Source organism: Peromyscus californicus, unplaced genomic scaffold, assembly GCF_007827085.1.
Source record: "Peromyscus californicus insignis strain IS unplaced genomic scaffold, ASM782708v3 Scaffold_9__1_contigs__length_137607984, whole genome shotgun sequence".
NCBI lineage: Eukaryota > Metazoa > Chordata > Mammalia > Rodentia > Cricetidae > Peromyscus > Peromyscus californicus.
Genome location: NW_026294617.1, coordinates 112,097,750 through 112,113,014, shown reverse-complemented (window position 1 = coordinate 112,113,014; position 15,265 = coordinate 112,097,750). Strand labels below are relative to the sequence as shown.

Here is a 15,265-nt window from a genome sequence, read left to right as displayed (position 1 = left end):
ATAAAACATTTATTTCCACACAGATGCATTGTCTGAGGTCTGTATCTCCCACTTGCCACCCTGCTGCCATGCCCACATAGACTTGGCCGCCCACCAGTTCACCACTGCATCTGAGGGTCCCCTAGATAATCTGGCTGTTCTCAAAGATCAGAACTATAGCTACAGGGCCTGAAAAATTCAGATACCACTGTCAACAGCTTAAAGAATGTCTCTCCTCACTCAAGGTCTATTCAGGCTTAAGAAAGTTAGCCCCCCTGCCCCTGCTAACTTTATTAAGCTGTGACTAACTGGGAAACCTGTTTATTCAGATTTATGCTCTCAAAATTATAAATACATCTAGCAGATTTTGTTCCCCCAGTCCTCAAACATCTGTAGAGATCTGAGAATATGGCATTTAATATAAAAGCTTTTTGTGGCAAAGAGACATGTTAGCTCCTGGCAGCAGCATCTTGTAACTTCTCCAAGAAGATGGATGGCTGCAGAACCTTTACCTGGAAACTTATGGCAAGGCCCTCCACGCAGTGGCATGTTGAGATCCTGTCCAGACTGAATAGGTGTAACAATGGAAGACCGATTGCCTCATACTGCAAAGTCAAGGTGGGACAGTCTCCCCAAATTTCTACTCCACAGAAAAAAAATCTGTCAGATCTTCTGGGCCTATTATCTGAACAAGTGCTGTCTTTTGGGCTTCTGTACAAGACGCCAGTGACCACAGAGAGACTTGGGATTGCTGCCCAGGTAGCTGTCTCACTTTTTAAATTTATCCTTCTCAGGTCTGACAATGTTTGATGACTAGAGTGTATCAGTTAGACAGCCCCAATCCCAAGATTACTGACAGTCCATTAACAGGTTTCCATAGAAAGCTATGCCTTGCTGCGGGATGTTCTATATGCTGTGAATGTGTTGCTCTGATTGGATGATAAACAAAAAAGCTGATTGGCCAGTAGCCAGGCAGGAAGTATAGGCAGGGTAAACAGACAAGGAGAATTCTGGGAACAGGAAGGTTGAGTAAGTAGACGCCAGCCCGCCATTGAGGGAGCAGCATGTAACAGCACACAGGTAAAGTCACGGAACACGTGACAACATATAGATCGACAGAAATGGGCTGAGTTTAAATGTAAGAGCTAGTCAGTGGTAGGTCTGAGCTAATGGCTGAGCAGTTTTAATTAGTATAAGCTTCTGAGTGATTATTTTTATAAGTGGCTGTGGAGTCTGTAGGGCTGGGCAAGACCAGAAAAAACTTCAGCTATAATGCCTCATTCACAGACTTCATGGTACAGGATAGACCAGTTTCAGATATAACTCCAGAGGTTCAAAGTTTTAATACTTATAAATGCAGCTTTGATAAACTGATAGAACATTGACTACAAACAGTTCTTAAGACTCTTAAATTTCTATAGATTTTCAACCCTTTTTGCTATGATGTAAATCTATTCCAGCTGTCTTACAGATAGCTACAGGTCCCTGGGAAAAGTTCTACTGCATCAAAAAATCTCGTCTGATAAAAATTAACAGTCTCCAGAGCCCATTTTAATCTCATCCATTTTCAAGAATATTTTGCAGTTTTCCTTCCATGCATGGGTCAAGGGGCTCTCCAGCTAGGCCAACCCCCAACCAAGGACACCAACTGAGATGGATGCACCCCCACCTCCAGAGAAACGGCAGATGTGATGGCTCCTATAATCCTGAAGAACACACTCCTCAGTTCACTGCTGTAACCTGCCCCCTCAGCTCACTCAAGGAACAGACACGAGATCTCCACAATGACAGCTAACTGGATGCTTCTTCACTCACACCCCTTGCCGTGCGTGACTCCTGGGTTCCCCCTTCCCACTTTGCCCTCATCAGCTTGAAGTAGCCTCGAGAATTCAGGACCCTTGTTCCCCTACTGGGTCCCATAACTCACCTCCTTTTTATATAATTGAAATTGGAAAAATGTTAATATTCTGATCCCACCATTTGGTGCCACCTTATGCCCTGACATAGAAGCCTATTCTTGTTTTTTGTTTTTTTGTTTTTGGTTTTTCAAGACAGGGTTTCTCTGTGTAGTTTTGCGCCTTTTCCTGGAACTCACTTGGTAGCCCAGGCTGGCCTCGAACTCACAGAGATCCACCTGGCTCTGCCTCCCGGGTGCTGGGATTAAAGGTGTGCGCCACCACCGCCCGGCATAGAAGCCTATTCTTAAGGGAAAACTCCACCCAATTCTCTCTCTTCTCTCTCTCTTCCATTTTCCTCCCACTAGGTGCGAACCTCTCGAACCCCTCACCTCCCTCTATCCCTCTCTTTTTCCCTCTCTTTCTCCCCCCCCCCCCCCCCCCCCCCGGTCTGTCTCCCTCTTTCTGTCTTTCTGCCTCTTCATCTCTCTATTATAAGAAACCATTTCAATGCAGATGCAGCGTCTGGGTTATGTATCTCTACCTGCCACCCCACTGCCATGCCCACATGGACTGGGCCTCCTGCCAGCCCGCTGCTGCATCTGGGGGGTCCTGCCACATATAATTCCTAACATTATTCATTAGAGGGAAAAAGAGGGGGCCTGAGAAGGTAAGAGGAGTCGAATTTGATAAAAGGATATAATATGCAGGTATAAAAATGTCATAACAAAACAAATTGTCTTGTACAATTAATTTACACTAATGAAAAAGATATTGCCTGATGGTATAGGCCTGTAACCCCAGGTACTCAGCAATCTGAGGCAGCAGGATGGCTATGGGTTCCCAAACAGCTTGACCACACAGCTGCCATGACAGGCTTGGAGGCCCAGACACAGCTTCTGTGACAGGCTTACTGGCAGGAAACAGACCCAGGAAAAGTAATAAGCTGACCCCACCCAAGAAGGGCCTACATCTAAGGGGAAGTACCTGACATCCCAAACATTCCAACTATTAGATAAGGTTAGATAAGATGGCCAGATGTCCCTGAGTTTAGCACACACCTATTTCTGTTTTGTAGATACACCTAGACAAATGTCAGTCAATCAGGGTCCTGAATCCTGGAAATACCCTCACCCCAACCTCTGCTATGATAAAAATCCCACCCTGCCTGAGTTTAGGGCTCTCTGCTCTCACCACTGTGTCAGACAGACAGAGAGACCAAGCTTGGAGCTTGAAAATAAAGGCTCTTCACTTTTACATACAGGATTCGTTCTCTGTGGTGGTCTTTTGGAGGTCCCTGCGATCTGGGCATAATAATGGCCACATTCAAAACCTGTCTGGGTTGTGGACTGAGTTCAAGGCCTCAAGGGCAGTTTAGTCAGTCTCAAAATAAAAAATAAAAAGGGGGCTGGGGCTGAGGATTCTGCCTCATTATGTTTAATCACTAGCAGTGCAAAAAAAAAAAAAAGATATCCATTGAGAAACTACTTTATGTTGGATATTTTTCTAGGCTTAGAACACACAAGAATGACTAGACTAGACCTAGTGCATGTGGTCTTAGGGCTATTATTCTCTTAGGAGAGGTAGTAATGAGCACAAATATCTGCTGTGGGATATTCTGTATGCTTTGAATGTGTTGCTCTGATTGGTTGATAAATAAAACACTGATTGGCCAGTAGCCAGGCAGGAAGTATAGGTGGGATAAACAGACAAGGAGAATTGTGAGAAGTGGAAGGCTGAGTTAGGAGACGCTGCTAGCTGCCGCCAAAAGAAGCAACACGTAAACATACCGGTAAGCCACGAACCACGTATCAAGGTATAGATGAACAGAAATGGGTTAATTTAAGATATAAGAACTAGATAGCAAGAAACCTGCCACGGCCATACAATTTATAAGTAATATAAGTCTCTGTGTGTTTACTTGAGTCTGAGCGGGCCCCGGCGGAACTGGAGATCAACTCCAGCTACAAATATCTGTTTATCCCAGGGTACAGAGTAAAAAAATAAAGCTAGAGAGAGAGAACAAGAGAAGCTAGTAAGTGTTCAAGCTTCTCATGAAATGCATTCTTGAGGAAGAGGCAGGAAGTACATACTAAATAGTAAAATAGCCCAGCCTGGTCTATAGGGCAAATTCCAGGACAGTCATGGCTACACAGAGAAATGTTGTCTAGGAAAAACCCAAACCCAAACCCAAACCAGCCAACTAACCATCCAACCAACCAACCAACCAACCAACCAACCAACAAAAGAATACCTTACCAGGCAGTGGTGGCGTGCACTTTTAATATTGGTGCTTGGGAGGCAGAGGCAGGCAGGTCTCTGTGATTCAGAGGCTAGGTTGGTCTACAGAATAAGTTCTGGGACAGCCAGAGGTACACAGATAAACTCTTTCTCAGAAAAAAATTCCTTAAAGAAAACATCCAGGGCTTGCATTAATCCATATTTTTGCAATTTTAAGTAGAATTTACAGTTTTCATTTAACCTTTTTAAAATTTTTATTTATTTTATTTTATTTTATATTTTTTTAAATACAACATAGCCATTTCTTTTTAAAGTTCACTTTGTGTGCTAGTGTGGTGGCTTGAAAATGGCCCCCAAAATAAGTGGCACTATTAGAAGATGTGGCCTTGTTGGAGTAGGTGTGGTCTTGTTTGAGGAAGTGTGTCACTGCGGGGGGCCAGGCTTTGAGGTCTTTTTCTTAAGCTTCACTGAGTGTGACTGTCAGTTGACTTCCTGTTGCTTGTAAGATGTAGCACTCTCAGCTCCAGCACCATGTCTACCTGCACGCTGCCATGCTCCCCTTCATGATCATAATGGACTGAATCTCTGAAACTGTAAGCGAACCACCCTCAATGAAATGTTTTCTCTATAAGAGTTGCCATGGTCATGGTGTCTCTTCACAGCAATGAAAACCCTAAGACAGCCAGTAAAGAGATTATCATTATTTTTCTCCACATACTCCAAACCCTAGGAACTGCTCATGTAGCTCTCTGATCGCTTTCAGTCTTTGGTTCTGAACAGTTGTTGGCTGCTGAAAACTCTTGTTGAATGAGATCAGCTAGTTTTTCTTTCTGTTCCTCACATTTCTGCATACCCAGGTCCCACTGCTGCAGCACACTCATTAACTGCTGAGAATAGTCATTGTTAAGCTTCTATGTTTGCTCTTCTAGTGTTTTCCAAATTTGCTCAATTTTCTGATTACTGGCTTTGAAGGAAGTTCTTGTATACATGTCTGTTCTTTTTCTCTTGGCAAGAAGAGCTTTGTTAATGCCAGCTCCCCCCTCCCCCAAGCATATTCTATAACTTACCTCCTGTATCTCCAATTATTCTTGCAGAAGGTCTTTTCTTTCCATGTTTATCAATTACTGGAGTCTTTTCTTCGTCAACACCCTCTTCCAAAGCACCCAGATCTTTTTCTTCTTTCTCAAAGTCAGAACCTTTCTTAGGCTGATCCTCCAAGGAAGGCTTCCCAGATTTCCCAGAATACCTTCTTCCACCAGACACAATCTTTAGATGTTTCCACTCCATCTCCTTCACCTCTGCTGCTCAGGTGAGAAATCATCTTTCTTGCAGCCATAAAGCCTCTGCCAAGATTCTCAACCTTTGGGTCGTGATCCCTTTTAGCAACCCTGTATCTCCAAAAATATTTATATTACAATTCATAGCAGCAGCAAAATCACAGTTGTGAAGTCCCAATGAAATAATGTTATGGTTGGGGGTCACCATAACACGGTGAACTGTATTAAAGCGTGGCAGCATTAGGAAGGTTGAGAACCACTGCTCTGGGTTGGGGGAGTGAATTTCAGATGGCTGTTTCAGAAAGATTTAGAGAAGCTGCTTGGGACTGTACACTGTATAAGCACTAATCAGTTGTGGGAGGGAAAAGGACAGAGGTTTCCAGTTAGACAGGTAAGTATGTCAAAGAATCCAGGGATTGTTAGAGTTTGCTATGTGCCTGTACCACCCTTGGGACTTAGTAATTTTGGGTAGTGGAGAAAGAAGGTGGGGCAAGGTCTTATGGGTCTTCTAGTCTATAATAAAACATAAGGATCTCATTCTCATGTTGAGGAAAAGCCTACAGAATTTTTTATATGAGAGAGTAAGAGTAAAACGACTCATGTATTTCTTCAAGACTTTCTGTACCATTTCACTAGGAACATAGAAGCTTGTGGAGGAGGCTTTGTACTAGTTCCTAATACTGTCTACTCATCTGCTTGTCTTGTACCCACATGTCTTTTTCCTAGGCTGTGAGTAGAAGGCAACCATTTACTCTGGAAACCTCTCCCGAGGACCCCCAAGGGGTCTGACAATGAAAATATCTCAGACCACAGTGGGAAATGGCTAGAGATTGAAGCCTGTTTTTGCTGGTTGGAAAGGGAAAACTCACCAATCAAAGCAGTCGGTGTTGTGCAAAGTCTGGTGGCCAGGCAAATGGAAAAGTGGGCAGTCATAGACAGACTAAACCTGGGTACAGGATCCCAGATGTAGAGCGCTCGGAGGGCCTGCTTTGTCTCAGCACCAATGCTATTTATTAAGTGGCACTGTTTACCTTGTGAGAAAAGCCAAGAGGTACAACAAAGCCCACTATAAGAGTTTATTAAGGGAAGTGAACAGAAGGGATGCTTAGGCATCCTATGGGAATGATCATTCAGGAAGAAGCGAAGACGGGTATGTGGGACCTACTTTTATAGATTCCCCCACACATGCACATACGGCTTTATGTAGCTAAGCCACACATGTGCATAGATTATGTGATCACGCTGCACGCAAATTATGTGATCATGCAGCGCATGGATTACGTAGGACGTAAGGCCCTGGGATGACTAAGCATCTTGCCAGTACATGCATGGTCATGGGGGAGTGGCTAGGAATTCTATCATTCCAGACTCTTTGTTTATTATAAAAATGGTGAGTGAACGGGAATGGGGGTGCCATGTCTCCCAAAACTGCTTCCAGCTGACTCGGTGGGTGTCGGTTAACTTTTGGAGGTGGGGAAAGGAGCTTTTGGGGTAGCCGGATGTCCGCTGCTTTGGGAGTCATCCATTGCCTTCTGCTGCTTAGGGTTCTGTGGCTGTTGTGAGGCAGAAGAGGAAGTTTAGAAAAAATTTTAGCTTGGAGGTTCCCCAAGGGGTACCAGGGTGAGGAAGGGGGGGTCCTGGGACCAGGAAAGTTTGAATTATACTTATCTGGAGTGGATCTGACACGTACAGGTGGATTCAAGCTAGTTCTGGAGCTCGGGAGAATTTTTAAACATATTAAGAAGCAGCCACAGGGAATTTAAAATCTTGAGCTGGTAGCCATGATGTTATAATGGGGGAGCAAATGTCCTGTCACTTGCTCCTTCTCTCCTTTCTCTCCACACTGGAGACCCTTAAAGTGTGCGTACATGGTATTTTCTTAGTAGGTAGTTATTAATTTTTTGCCATAAGATTAATGTATGTGTATAGTTAAAATTCAAATAATGAAAGAGTAAACGTGAAAACTATTCCTGAATTTGATTTCTAAAGGTACTGGTTTGCCAGTACCTTTACTTTCTAAAGGTAACTGTGCCATTTTCAAAATAATCTATAGTTATCTACATACATGTATTTAATGGTTCATTTAGTTTTTATATGAATAGGTATCTTCAATGATTCTACGATGTACTCTGCTTAAAATGTGGGATCTTATATAGATATTTTCATCTCATCTAAGAAGGGGAAGTGAATTTCTGGCCCACATTGATGTTTTAATTCACTTATTTTCCCCTACAAACTGTTTTCTTTTGCTGAAACTCCAGAGGGCACTGCAATCCTTCCCTTTACCTGTGGGCAATGAAGATCTTGTATGGTACAAATGTAAGGACTTGGAGAAGCTCATTATATCAAGATATGTATCAATTTAAATTATTTGTGCTCATATATTTTATACATTTTATATAACCAGGGGACAACCATTTGTTGTGATCACAGACATGAGATCGCTTCCTTTTGGGGCATGATTAAACATGTTTCTGTGACCAGAGTTAGCTCGACTGACTTTGGCCATTTCACAAGCTGGAAAATCTTGATCTCTGTCAGTCTTTGTTCTTTTCATCAACAAGATGGGAGGAGGGGGTTGGATGATGTGACAGACCTGACCATGTTTTTTTTGGAGGATTATGGAAGGTTTTTGGAACTTTGGAATAGAAAAACCGTTGAGTGTTGAAAGCTCAGTGGGCTGTTCTGTAAGAGCCTGGAAAATAAGAAAGTTGAGAGCAAAGAGAAAGACCTTGGAGCACATAGCTCTAAACAAGATGTCTCCATCAAATCCCTCCTCTTAGAGCTCAGGGAAGAGGAGGCAGAAGGAGTAGGGCAGACAGAGGGGATGGAGGACACCAGGAGAACAAGGCCCTCTAAAACAACTGAGCAAAGCTCATATCAATTCATACAGACTGAATCAGCAATCATAGGGCCTACATGGGTCTGTTCAGGTCACCAGCGCATGTGCTACACCTTTCATTGAATGTGTGAATGAGTGGGTCTTTGATTCTTGTGACTGCTTTTGTGGCTTTTTTTATTTTTCTGTTTATTTGTCATGTCCAACTTCAAGGTGATGGTTTTCATTTTATCTTATTGTATTTTATTTTGTTATGTTTTGTTGCTAAAAAAAAAAAGTTAAAAAAGTCGAGAGTAGTGCAGATGATGAAGACCTGGCTTGTGAAGTTTCAGAGCGAAGTAAAGACTCTACTGGGCAATTTGTGTGAAGAGTCCGTGGTATCTGGTCAACTGGCTGAAGAATAGGTTGTGATGATCAAGAAACCAGAACCACTAAAGTAGATGCTTTGCTTAGCTGAGACCATGGATGCTGGTCATCTGGGGATGAAGGATCAACTGTGATTAAGAAGAGACCAGTATCATTGAGGTGAAGTCTTCTGGGAAGTGTTTCCTCAGGGTCAGCACACAGAGGCAGCCAAGGGGTACCTCCTGTTGTCAGCCAAACCTGGTACTAGAAGAGTCATCCAGGTGGTATTAGTTTTGAAGGTTGAAGGAGTCAAAGAGAACAGCTAAGGCTTGGCTCTGTGTGGCAGTTCTGGAGTCCCCAGAGAGAGCCCAGGAGAGGTGACTGGTAAAATGCAGCTCAGTTGCAGCAAGAAACCCCAGCATTTTAGATACACCAGTACCATGGTGTGTGTCCTTGGATGACCACCAAGGACAGCAGCAGCAGTGGAATGGAGCCAGCTGGAACCTAAAAGTCAAGCTGTGTGATGCTGCAGAGGGTGGAGCTGGAGAAGTCACCAAGCCCTTTGGAGGAACTCAGAAAATCACGAGTAGACCCCAGACATTGGACATTGAGTTTTTTACACAGTTGGAATTTGGTTTTGCTTTGAATTGATTGTGAGACTGCCCTGGTTCTTCCCTCTTGAAATAAGAAAGTATTTATTTTTGATGTTTTAGGAGCCTATAGTTGACAGACTTTCAATTTCAAAAGAGACTTTTGTATTTTAAAAGAGGTTTTGGATTTCTTAAAGAGCTAGACTTTTTAAAGTGTTTAAATCTGTAAGACAGTGGGACTTTTTAAGTTTATATAATGTTTTGTATTCTGACGTTTATATTAATGTGTGACATTGGGATGAAAAACAAAGGAAAGGTTTTGACTTTAACAGTGATGTGTTTGTGTGTCAACTGACAAGGGCTCAGTGTGCTGGCAGTTTTATGTCAACTTGACACAAGCTAGAGTCATCAGAGAGGAGGGAGCCTCAAGTGAGAAAATGCTTCTTTAAGGTTGGGCTGTAGGCAAGCCTGTAGGGCATTTTCTTAATCAGTGATTGATGGGGGAGGGCCCAGCATTTTGTGGGTGGTGCCATCCCTGGGTTGGTGATCCTGGAGTCTATAAGAAAACAGGCTGAGTAAGTCAAAAGGAGCAAGTCAGTAAGCAACACCCCCCCTCCCAATAACCTCTGCATCAGCTCCTGCCTCCATGTTTCCCGACCTTACTGCTTTTGATGATAAAACTGTTATATGGAACTGTGAGTGAAATAAACCCTTTCCTTTTCAAGTTGCTTTTGGTCATGGTGTTTCATCACAGAAGTAGTAACCCTAACTAAGACAGATGAGAAGGATTCCAAGGCACCTTTTAGCTTCAGTGAACTGACACAGCCTTAACTACAATTGGAAAGGGACCCGCAGGGAACTTGTGGGGCATTGCTAATATTTTAGTCCTTGATGATGTTGGAGTTACAATAGTTTGCTCACCTTGTGAATGTCCACTAAGCTGTATGCATGTGCTCTTGTCTATGTTGTGCTTCAGTGAGACTGTTTATTTTTAAGAAGATGGGTCATGTTTGCATCTTTATTTTACACTTAAGCAAACTGAACTTAGAAGATATTTGCTGTAGAGTCAGCACTGGAGCATGAGTCAAGGGCTGGTCCCACTGTTACTGCTTTCAAATGGAAATATTTAGCATCTATTTGATGATTAAACAGTTTTTTTAAAAGAAATATTTATTATGTATAGTGTTCTGTCTGCACGTATGCCTACATGCCAGAAGAGGGCACCAGATCTCATTATAAATGGTTGTGAGCCACCATGCGGTTGCTGGGAATTGAACTGGAAGAGCAGCCAGTGCTCTTAGCCTCCCAGTTCTGATTAAACTGTTTTGACACTATTTACATTTACTTCTTTAAAAGATCATATAGTAACTGGTTTAGGTTTCCATGTTTTAATTGGTCATTTATTAGTTCCGTTTAGTTTTTGAGGCTGAATCTTGCTTTGTAATAGAGCCCAGTTGGACATCAGACTCTTGATCTTGCTGCCTCATCTTCCCAAGAGCTGGGATACAGGCATATGGACTTGCAGCATGTGGTCATAATCTAGGCCTGGTGGACCATGTGGTCTTTGTGGCAGTGACACCAGGCTGCTCTTAAAGTACAGAAAGAGCTATTGACAAATGAACAGTCTTTACACTGTCCCAATAAAACTTCAGTAAAACAAGACTTAAATTGTCTTCTATTTTTACATGTCGACAATATTACTGTCCTTTTGCTTTCTTTTGAAACATTCAACAATGTAAGCAACATTTACCAGTTTCTGGGCCATTTGAAAATCAGTGGCAGACTGGATTTGGCCCATAGATCTTCATTTGCCAAACAATTCAGAAAGTCCATTTACAGTTTATGTCAGTAAATTGTATATTTCTACCCTACCTCCATCTTGTTAAGCTCTTTAAATACTAGAATTCCCAGCTTCTGAACACATTACTAGTTTCATGACAAAGGCTAGAAAGTCCTTTGAAGAACAATTTTGTGTAGTGTTTTTCTTCTACATTTTCTCTCGTCATTTTTCTTTGCATTTAATAAGAATACGCAAATAGTCTGGAATAAGGGCAGATGATTCATCAAATCTCAACAACTGTTGAGCTACCTGTTATTGAAAAGGAGTTTAATTAGCACCCCAAGACAATCAAGCCTTTTTAGCTGTGGGTGTGTAGGTGGAAGAAGAAATAGAAAGCAGAGCTGATTGGTAGGTATCACTGTTGACGAGACAGCATTCTTCTGTAAAAGGCTGCAGATAACAATAACAACAATAAAGCAGAAGTTTAAGTAAGGCTCCTGGGTAATTATGTTGCTCAAGAGCATCTATGTTCCCTTGGTAAAGTTATTAAAGGAAGTCATAGCATGTGAAAATGAAGAGGTGGGAAAGATACCTGTAAGCTTACAAAACCAAAATCCAACAGTGTGTATGCCATTGATTCTCAGTTGGTTTCCTGGCTTATGCATCCTGTGGATCTCTTTCCAACGTGGTAAAGAAGAGATTTGGAGCATTGTGTTTTGGCCACAACTGGGAAGTGAAACTTTTTTGGGAGATGTCTGGCACACCAATTCTGTGGTGTCATAGGATGTGGTGTAGTCAAATATATCTAAAGAAAGGTGGAGGTGGGGTGGGGAAGAGTGGGATACTGCAAACTGCAAGGAACACATGAGAAGGTAACAAGTCTCAGTAAACTGTAGCTAAAGAAATGCTTCTGTTTATTGGAGCAGGTAAGAACTTGGCCTGATGAGTTCATGAGATAGAGTCAAGACAGTAAAGGCACAAACAGGAAACTAATGCTGAGGGCTATGTAAGGGAATGCTGTAGTAAAATGTAGCTATAATTACATTTCTTGGAATGTGCAAATATCCCAGTATTTGAAATGTGCCATGAGCACACCCCTGGTCTCAATGAGTGTTTTGCAACACATTCTCTACACAGGTGTTGGGCAGGATAATATTTTGTTACAGGTACAGCTTTATATGTTGGTGGATATATGTCATCTGTGATGCCACCCCTTAGCTTTGCCTAATGTTTGGCTGTGGGTCTCTGCATTTGTTCCTATAATTTGCTGGATGGGACCTCTCTGATGATGAGGTTTTAGTCTATGAGTATAGCAGAATACCATTAGGAATTATTTCATTGACTTTTTTTTTTTTTTTTGCCAGTCATGCTTGGTCCTATTCTAGGCTTGCTCCTTTCTGAAGAGACATGGAGGAGGAGTGGATCTGTGGGAGAAGGAAGGTAGGGGGAGGGGTTGGGAGAAGAGGAGGGAGGGGAAACTGTGGTCAGAATGTGATGGATGAGAGAAGAATAAATAAATTAAAAAAGATTTAACTAATAAGAGTAATAAAGAAATTCATTTCCTCTAATAAAGTAAAAAAAAGATGTCCAATCTTATAGATAAAAGGAATTCAAATTACAACTATGTAGACATAATTTTCTCAGATAGCAGGATGGCAATAAACCAAAATTTTAACAATATATTAAGTTCTTAGACCAGAATGTACAAATTTGCTGTTGCTCCATGGAGGGTGATCAGGGGCACTTAGCAAAGTTGTATTAATACTTATAGAAATTCACCTTAATATGTGGATTTTGTAAAACTACAAAAAGGTGTATGTGCCAAAATTTTCCCTGTAGAATTATTTTCCACAGAGGAAAAGACAAATATCTACGAGAAAGAAAGAGTTCAATGTATTATCATCCATCTGCACAATGAAGTGTAGTCTTCCTGCAGAAAGCATTGATGTATATATCTGTCTACTGCTTTGAAATGCTCCTAGATACTGAGTGGAATAATGGAGGAGCAGATTGTGTACATTATAGTTTCTTTTTATTTGAAGGACTACTTTTTTTGTTGCTATTAAGATAAATGAAGGGGAACCCAAATCTAGGAGAAAAGGGCTTACTTACACGGCAGTGTGTGGTGATATATTGCGTACCCTAATAAATTTGCCTGAGAATCAGAGGACAGAGCCAGCCACTAGATTAGACATAGAAGTCAGGCAGTGGTGGCACACACAACCTTAATCCTACCACTCAGGAGGCAGAGATCCGTCTGGATCTCTGTGAGTTCAAGGCCACACTGGAAACAGAGCCAGGCAGCGGTGGCACACACCTTTAATCCCAGCACTTGAGATCACATACCTTTGCTTGGAAAGTACAAATGCCTTTAATCCCAGGAAGTGACGGCAGGGCGGAGAAAGGTATGTAAGGCGTGAGGAAACAGGAACGAAAGCAGTTCAGCTGAGACCCTTTTGCGTGAGGAGTTAGAGAATTTCAGTCAGAGAGTTCTTGGAGTTGGTGAGGTGATAGGTGGTGGCTGTGGCTTGCTCTGCCTCTCTGATCTTTCAGCGTTCACCCCAATATCCAGCTCTGGGTTTTCCATTAACAAGACCATCTAAGACTCGAACAACAGCAGTGCTTCTCAGTAGCTGTGACTGGATGGGTCTTTGTCATAGCAGATGGCATGGGAGGAAGGGTGGCAGCATCTCACACCTCCCTGAATAATGATGCAGACCAGCCATCCCAAACGTCCCCTAGAGGGCACAGTTGTCTGCCTTTGAAAATTACTATAGGCAGCAGAGGGAGGAAGTGGAAACTAAACTTCTATATGTTATCTTTATTATTTTTCCGTGTACTGATTTGGAACTTTGTAAACATTTTACATATTGTATAATAAATTACCCCTCCCGCAAAGTTTCTAAAAATCACACCAAAACTAACAGAGTAAGCTAACTGCACACAGAATTTATATTCCGAATGGCTTTAAAAAGAAGTTTATGTTCGAGGCCAGCCTGGGCTACCAAGTGAGTTCCAGGAAAGGCGCAAAGCTACACAGAGAAGCCCTGCCTCGAAGAACCAAAAAAAAAAAAGGAAGAAGTTTACTGTACGTCTTTGGTGAATATGCCCTAAGTAGGAAAGTAACAAAAACCATCTTTCATTTATCAGCATTTCAAAAATAATATTGATGTTATTTTAGGAAATAAAGCCAATTAATAATTATGCTGTTGTTAGGAACCTATATTTTTTTTGCATAAGAGACATATAAAAATAAAACAAAAATTGCCGGGCGGTGGTGGCGCACGCCTTTAATCCCAGCACTCGGGAGGCAGAGCCAGGCGGATCTCTTTGAGTTCGAGGCCAGCCTGGGCTACCAAGTGAGTTCCAGGAAAGGCGCAAAGCTACACAGAGAAACCCTGTCTCGAAAAACCAAAAAAAAAAAAAAAATTAAGTGAAAACTCAGTGTAAATTGGGATGGAAATGTTAACATGAATTCATGCTATATTTTCTCTTTAGTTTTATTTTTAATTGTGTGTGTGTGTGTGTGTGTGTGTGTGTGTGTGTGTGTGTGTGTGTGTAAGGATGTATGTGTGTGTGAGTGAATGTGCTCTCAGAAGCCAGAAAAGGGCTCCAGATCCTCTGGAACTGGAGTTACAGGTTGCAGGGAACCATGGAGCTGGCCTGGCCTAGCTGCCTTGAGAGGCATGCATCACAGGGTTTGCAGGTTAGAGTTCATGGCTCCTGGAGCACAATGTACCTTCCAGTTCCTGAGAGACGGATGCACTCCCACAGGCAGCAAAGCACCACTTTGTTTTTCTCTGTATGTTCCCTTAGTAGTCAAGGAAGCATGAAGGCTTGACAGGACAATTGGTCTTAGACATTAACCTTGTGTACCCTGTATGGCTTGCAAACGTCACTGTATCCTGGCAACTACAGCTGTATGATCCTGGCAATTGTCATTATATTCTGTTTCTGATAAAGGTATAAAATGTCTGATTGCTCTCATCCAGTGGTGGTGGCACATGCCTTTAATCCCAGCACTGGGAGGCAGAGGCAGGCAGATCTCTGTGAGGTCAAGGCCAGCCTGATCTACAGAGTGAGTTCCAAGACACCTAGGGCTATGCAGAGAAACCCTGTTTCCAAAAACACCACACCCCCCAAACCAAACAACAACAACAACTTTTTCAAGGAAAAAGAGAAGGGGGGCATGTATACATTCAAAGAGAACCCTCAAACCTGCCAATGAAGTGTGGGACCAGCTTGTCTCCTTGTGGAGACACATCAATTCTAGAGTACAAAAATGAAACTGTTGGTTTGAGTAGTGACTAAATATTTGA

At 42.3% G+C, this 15,265-nt stretch overlaps 1 pseudogene; it reads right to left on the bottom strand.

Moving 5' to 3' along the window:
- Nucleotides 1-428: 428 nt before the first annotated feature.
- LOC128106694 (synaptonemal complex protein 3-like) lies at nt 429-5,402 on the bottom strand (annotated as a pseudogene).
- Between the last annotated feature and the right edge of the window lie 9,863 nt (nt 5,403-15,265).